This window comes from Rhinolophus sinicus, chromosome 6, assembly GCF_057876585.1.
Source record: "Rhinolophus sinicus isolate RSI-liver-muscle chromosome 6, RSI-T2T, whole genome shotgun sequence".
NCBI lineage: Eukaryota > Metazoa > Chordata > Mammalia > Chiroptera > Rhinolophidae > Rhinolophus > Rhinolophus sinicus.
The window spans coordinates 594,953-601,581 of record NC_142506.1 but is presented as its reverse complement, the minus strand read 5'-3'; positions in this window follow the sequence as shown (position 1 = coordinate 601,581).

The following is a 6,629-nucleotide window of genomic DNA, read 5'->3' as shown; positions in this document are numbered from 1 at the left end:
CTTTGAAGCACAAAAGTTTTCGTTTTAATGAAATCTACCTATTTTTTCTATAGTTGCTTATGCATTTGGTGTCGTGTAAGAAACCATTCCTAATTCAAAGTAACAAAAATTTACACCTATGTTTTCTTCTAAGTTTAATAGTTTTAGATTAATGTTTAAAAGTTTTAGCTTAAAAAAAGTTTAGCTCTTACATTTATCTGTTTTGTCCATTTTGAGTAAATTTTTTTATATGACATGAAATAGGGGTCCAGCTTCATTCTTTTGCATGTGGATGTCCAGTTGTCTCGACACCATTTATTAAAAGATTATTCTTTTCTCATTGGATGGTCTTGACACCCTTGTCCAAAATCAACTGATCATAGATGTATGAGCTTATTTCTGGACTCTAAATTCTTTTCCATTGATCTATATGTATATCCTTATGCCTGTGCTATATGGTCTTGATTTGTGGTAAGGTTTTAAGTCTTTGTCGTAAATTTTGCTACAAAATGTGTAGTACATTTTTAAATCAAGAAGTGTGAGTCCTCCAATTTTGTTGTTTTTCCAAGATTGTTTTGGCTCTTCTGGGTCTCTTGCAGTTCCATATGAATTTTAGGATCAGTTTGTCCATTTTTTGCAAAAAAAAAAAAAAAAAGCAGTTGAAATGTTGATAGGGATTGCATTGAATCCATAGATAAATTTGGGGAATGGTGTCATTTAATAATGTTAAGTCTTCCAATCCATGAACATGAGAAAACTTTCCATTTATTTAGTTCTCTAATTTCTTTCAGCAATGTTTTATAGTTTTCAATGAACAAGCCTGCACTTCTTTGGTTAAATTTATTCCTAAATGCTTTATTCGTTTTAAAGCTATTGTTTGTGGAATGGCTTTCATTTTGGGGTTGCTCATTGTTGGTATGAAATACAAATGACTTTTGTACATTGATATTACATCCTGTAATCTTGCTGAACTCGCTCATCAGCTCTGATAGTTTTTCAGTGCATTTCCTAGGTTTTTCTGTATATGATCATGTCATGTGCACATAGAGACAGTTTTCCTTCTTTCTTTCCCATCAGGATGTTATTGTTTATTTTGCTGCCTAACCACCTGGCTGGAACCTCAGCACAACATTGAGTGAAAGCTGTTCGCTTTTCACCATTAAGTGTGCTACTGTTAACTGTGGGTTTTTCTTACATGCCCTTTATCAGGTTGAGGGAGTTCCCTCGTCTTCCTAGTTTGTTGAGTGTCTTTGTCACGAATAATGTTGGATTTTGTCAATTGTGCTGGTTGCCGCTGCTGACGATCATGTGGCTTTCCATCCTTCACTTAATAAATCTGGTGAGTGATGTTGATTAAGTTTCATACATTGAACTAACCTTACACTCCTGGGATAGATCCCACTTGGTCACTGTGTACAATCCTTTTTACATGTGGGTAGATTGTTTGCTAGTGTTTTGTTGAAGACTTTTTGCATCTATATTCGTAAGGGATATTGGGTTGTAGTTTTTTCTTATGATGTCTTTATCTGATTTGGGCAGGGGGGTTTGGACTGCTGTTTGGAAGACTAGAAATCTTTATTTGAGGAGGGTAAGTTTCAAGACCACAGTCCCATGTTTAAAATCCCCATGCATGATTTCCTTTAAGACAGTCACTGTTCAGTTCTCCCTTCAGATGAGAAGCACTGGGTGTTTGAAATGCTGTTAGGCCGGTGAGGCCCTTTGGCTAATGGACGTTCTTCCTCCTGAATGGATGTGGGCTCACAGACCAAACACCACACTCCCTGTGGATTTTTGTTAGAACATGACGCATTGCTGCCATCTGCTGGAGAACTGTTACAATAACTATCTACCTTTGCAGCCATCATTACTGGGCACCAGGAAGCCATAATTAAAATGCATTATAATGAAAATTAAATTGAGGAGGATGTCTATGGCAGACGGTGCTCCCTGAGACGCGATGCTCCTGCAGTCACTCCAGGAACCCAGTAAGTCACTCTTCAATTGGGAACAATCGAAGACAGACATAGAGGTTGGACAGAAGAGGGCCAGACAGGGTGAAACCGCACAACACTGAGCCCTCTCAGCCCATCTTGGCGATTTGGCCCCATCGCCCCCATTCTCACATGGGGGCAGGTACAGTTTCAGCTTCTTGAGGGCACTGCAGGGGTACATGGCTGAGTGGGACGTGGGGTGAAAGGCTATGTTTCTGCCATCCCATAGTCCCATGTCCTCAGTTCAGAGAAGTCCCCTCTCCTCACCGGAGTGGGAAAGGCGGCTGGCTTCCCCTAACACTTCCAGCTTTGTCTTCTGTCTCCACGTGGCTAATGGTCCTTTGAGCTACAGTTCCCCAGGGTGTGGCTGGCCTCATGGGAGGGGTCCTCAAAACCAGAACTCCATCAGCATACTCCGCTCCCCTCTGCTTCCCTAACGCCAACCACAGCCCCTCTGGGGGGTCCTCCTGGCTGTGCTGGTGGGAGTTGTGCCCCAGGACGCTCTGAAAAGCATCCGTGTGGGACATTGGTGGAATCAGCTGGGTTTTTGGTGAGTCAGCGAGTGGTTTGATCTTCCAGCAGGTGTCAACATTCTTTTTTTCCTCCCCTTCTTCCGCCTCACCCCCCCATATTCCCCCAAGCCATTGTCCTCAGTCTAGTTGTGTAGGACACAGCTCCCTGGCCCAAGCTGGTATTGTGAGCCTTGCGCTCCCCCCTGGCTGAGGCAGTTGGTCACCAGTCGACGATCAGCTGCTCACTGCAGCTCATGCCAACCTCCGGCTGCTCACGGCAGCCCACCTCTAGGGAGAGCTGTTGTTCACAATCTTTGCTGTAGAGGGTGCGGACCAGCGACCTCCGCATTAGGAGCGTGGTGTTCCAACCACCTGAGCCACGAAGCCAGCCCCACTGGTGTCAACATTCTCACCTGCTACCCCTTCTTGCTCATTGGCTGAAGTATTTCTATGGAGACAAGATTCCCCTCTTCTACTGTTTAGCTACCCAGAGTCCTGGTTTGTAAAGGAAAAGCCCCCCGCCCCCACCATCACCATTTAATAGATTTAATTATTCTCCAATTCTTGGATATTTAGGTTGTTTTCAATTTTTCGTATTTTTTCCCTTTTTTCTGTTATTGTGGTAAAATACACATAACATAAAATGTATTATCTTAACCATTTTTAAGTGCACAGGTCAGTGGCACTAAGTACATTTGTAATTTTGTGCAGCCATCAGCACCATCCATCCCTGTAGCTCTTTCATCTTGTAAAAGGGAAACATTGATTAAACAATTCTTAATTCTCCTCCTGCCCCCAGTTCCACCGACCCACCCACCATTTTACTTTCTGTCCCTAGATTTTGATTAAGTGGAATCATACGGTATTTGGGCTTCTGTGACTGACTTAACTCACTGAGCATCATGCCCTCAAGGTCCATCCAAGTTGTAGCACGCATTAGAATGTCCCGTTTTAAGGCTGAATAACATTCCATTGTATGTATGGACCACATTTTGCTTGTTCATTCATCCACTGATAAACAGGTGGGCTGCTTCCATGTTTGGCTATTGAGGATAATGCTGCTATGAACGTGGGTGTATTAATATCTATTCAAGTCCTTGCTTTCAATTCTTTTGGGGACATACCCAGAAATGAAGTTGCTGGATCACATGGTAATTCTATTTTAAATTTTTTGAGGAACCATCATACTGTTTTCCACAGCAGTTACACCATTTTATATTCTCACAAGAGTTCCAATTACTCCACTTCACTTCCTCACCAACACTTACTGTTTATATATATATATATATATATATATATATATATATATATATATATATATATATATATATAGTAGCCATTCTAGTGGGTGTGAGGTGGTATCTCACTGTACTTCAGATTTGCATTTCCCTAATGATCAGTGATATTGAGCATCTTCTCAGGTGCTTATTGGCCATCGGTATGTCTTCTTTGGAGAAATTCAGTTCAGGTTGTTTGCCCATTTTTGAATCAGGTTGTTTGTTTCAGGAGTTCTCTACATATTCTGGATATTAACCTTTTATGAGGTATATGATTTGAAGATATCTTTCCTCTCCCATCCTGTGTGTTGTCTTTTCACTTTGTGGGTAGTGTCTTTTGATGCACAATTTTTTTAGATTTTCATGGGAGTCTTAATTTCTTCCTCACTCTTGCAAGACAATTTGTCTGGAAATAGGACTTTTGACTGACAGTTTTTTTCCTTTTAGCACTTAGCATATATTGGCCACTGCCTTCTGGCCTCCAAAGTTTTTGATGAGAAATCTGCTCATTATCTTACTAAGGATAGCTTGCATGTGACCAGTCACTTCTCTCTTGCTGATTTCTAAATCCTCTTCTTGTCTCTGGCTTTTGGAAATTTGATTACGCTGTGTCTCAGTGTGGGTCTCTCTGAGTTCATCTTAGCTTGGAGTTATTGTGAGCTTCTTGGATGTTTATATTCATGTCTTTCATCAAATTTGGGAAGTTCCAGCCACTATTTCTTCAGATATTCAATCTCCAATCCTTCTGGCACTCCCACAATGTGTGTATTGGTCTGCTCGATGATGTCCCCCAGGTCCCTCCAGCTCTGTTCACTTCAATCTTTTTTCTTTCTGTTCCTCAGACTCAATAATTTCCATTGTCCTATATTCAAGTCAGCCAGTTCTTCCTTCTGCCTGCTAAAACCTGCCTTTGACTCCCTCTAGTGAATTTTTCACTTCAGTTATTGTACTTTTTGGCTAATTTCATTTTGGTTTCTCTTTAGGTTTTCTGTCTCTTTGCTGATATTTCCATTTCATTCACACATGATTTTCTTGACATTCTCCACATCTTCCTGTCATTCTCTGAGCATCATTAAGGTGATTGTTTAAAGTCTTTGTCTGGTAGATCTGCCATCAGGTCTTCTTCAGGGACACTTTCTGTTCATTATTTTTTCCTTTGAATGAACCACACTTTCCTGTTTCTTTGTATGTCTTGTGATTTTTCTGTTGAAAACTGAACATTTGAATCTAATAATGTGGTACCTCTGGAAATCAGATTCTCCCCCTTGTATTATTATTATTATTATTATTGCTGTTGTTTTTATTGTTTGTACTCTGTCTCTGCCAAGGAGCAGGGTGAGGTGGAAACTTAAGGTCTTCTCAGGTTTTTCTAAGCCTGAGCCTTCCACTGAGCATGTGAGGTCACTTTCCAATTCCCCCCTTATATGCAGTTGCTTTTGAATATCCTGGTCTTTGATGTTTGGCTCCCAAAAGGGGGAAAAGAGAAAAATGAAGTGGGGGAAAGGGCGCCAGCCCTGGTCGGAAGCAGCATCAGTGATCAGAGCACAAATCCCCAATATTTGGAAAACAGGATCCTTTTTGTCCACCCAGCTCTCACAAGCCATGTGCAAGATGCTCCAACATGTGCACAGCTACCTGAGGTGTGGCTAGGGTGGGAGATGGGTAGTTGGTACTGTGTTAAAAGCTCAAATTAACCTAAATTAAGTGCAATTTACTGTCCAAGTCTTCCCCTGGAAGTTGTAAGCCTTCCCTAGAATCCAGAGTTCCATAATAGTCCCATCAGGCAGATTCTGCCAGTGCAATTGCTACCTGAATGGGGAGAGAGTCCTGGTGCTTCCAGTTCCGTCATCTTCTTTCTGATGCATTATTTTCTCCTTTATTTATCAATGAAATATATTACTTTTTTCTTTTTAACTTACGGATTTAAGCAGCTATTTTCTTTATTGATATTCAGATTGCCCCATTTTCCAAGTATATCTCTAATATTGGAAAGCTTCACATTCTGAAAGGAGACCAGAGAAAGAAGCCACTTCCATTCTGGGGACAGGCTCAAGGGAAGCCACTAAAATCAGCTTCTGTTCTTCTGGACCTGCAGTACCCATGCAACCCTCGATCCTGCCTTACTTGGTGACACTTCCTTGCTTCATACTGGGTCCTTTGCCAAACTTGTTTATTGGTTTCTGTAGATTTTTAGTGGATTCCTTAAGATTTTCTATATATAAAATCATGTCATTTGCAAATATAGTTTTACTTCTTCCTTTCCAATATTATACTGATGCCTCATTTAATTGTTTTGTCTTATTGCCCTGGTGAGAACCTCCAGCACAATGTCGAAGAGAGGGGGAATGAGCAGGCTTCTTCATTCACCCTAATTCTTAAGTGGTAAAGCTTGGCATACATTTTTCAGTGCCTCTCAAGCATTAGTGAGGGGAAATACCTAACCAGCATTCCTAAAACTGTCAAGGTTACCAAAAACAAAGTTTCAGAAACTCACAGCCAACAGCCTAAGGCGGTATGATGCCTAAATGTCATATGGTGTCCTGGAAGGGGTCCTGTAAGAGAAAAAGGACACTAGGTAAAAATTACAATAAGGAAATCTGAATAAAATATAAATTTTAGTTAATAAAAATGTAGTGGCTCGTTAATTGTGGCAAATTTACCATCTCACTGGTGATAAGAGGTTAATAGAAAAAACTGGGAACTCCCTGAACTATCTTCACTATTTTTCTGTAAATCTTGAACTACATGAAAATTTAAAGTTTATTTAAAAATAACATAAATGTGGATAAGTTGCTATCGTGCTCCTGATTCTGTGGGCTTAGGGCTCAGGACTCCACACTCCCCAAAGCTCAAGTGACACCTAACCCTCT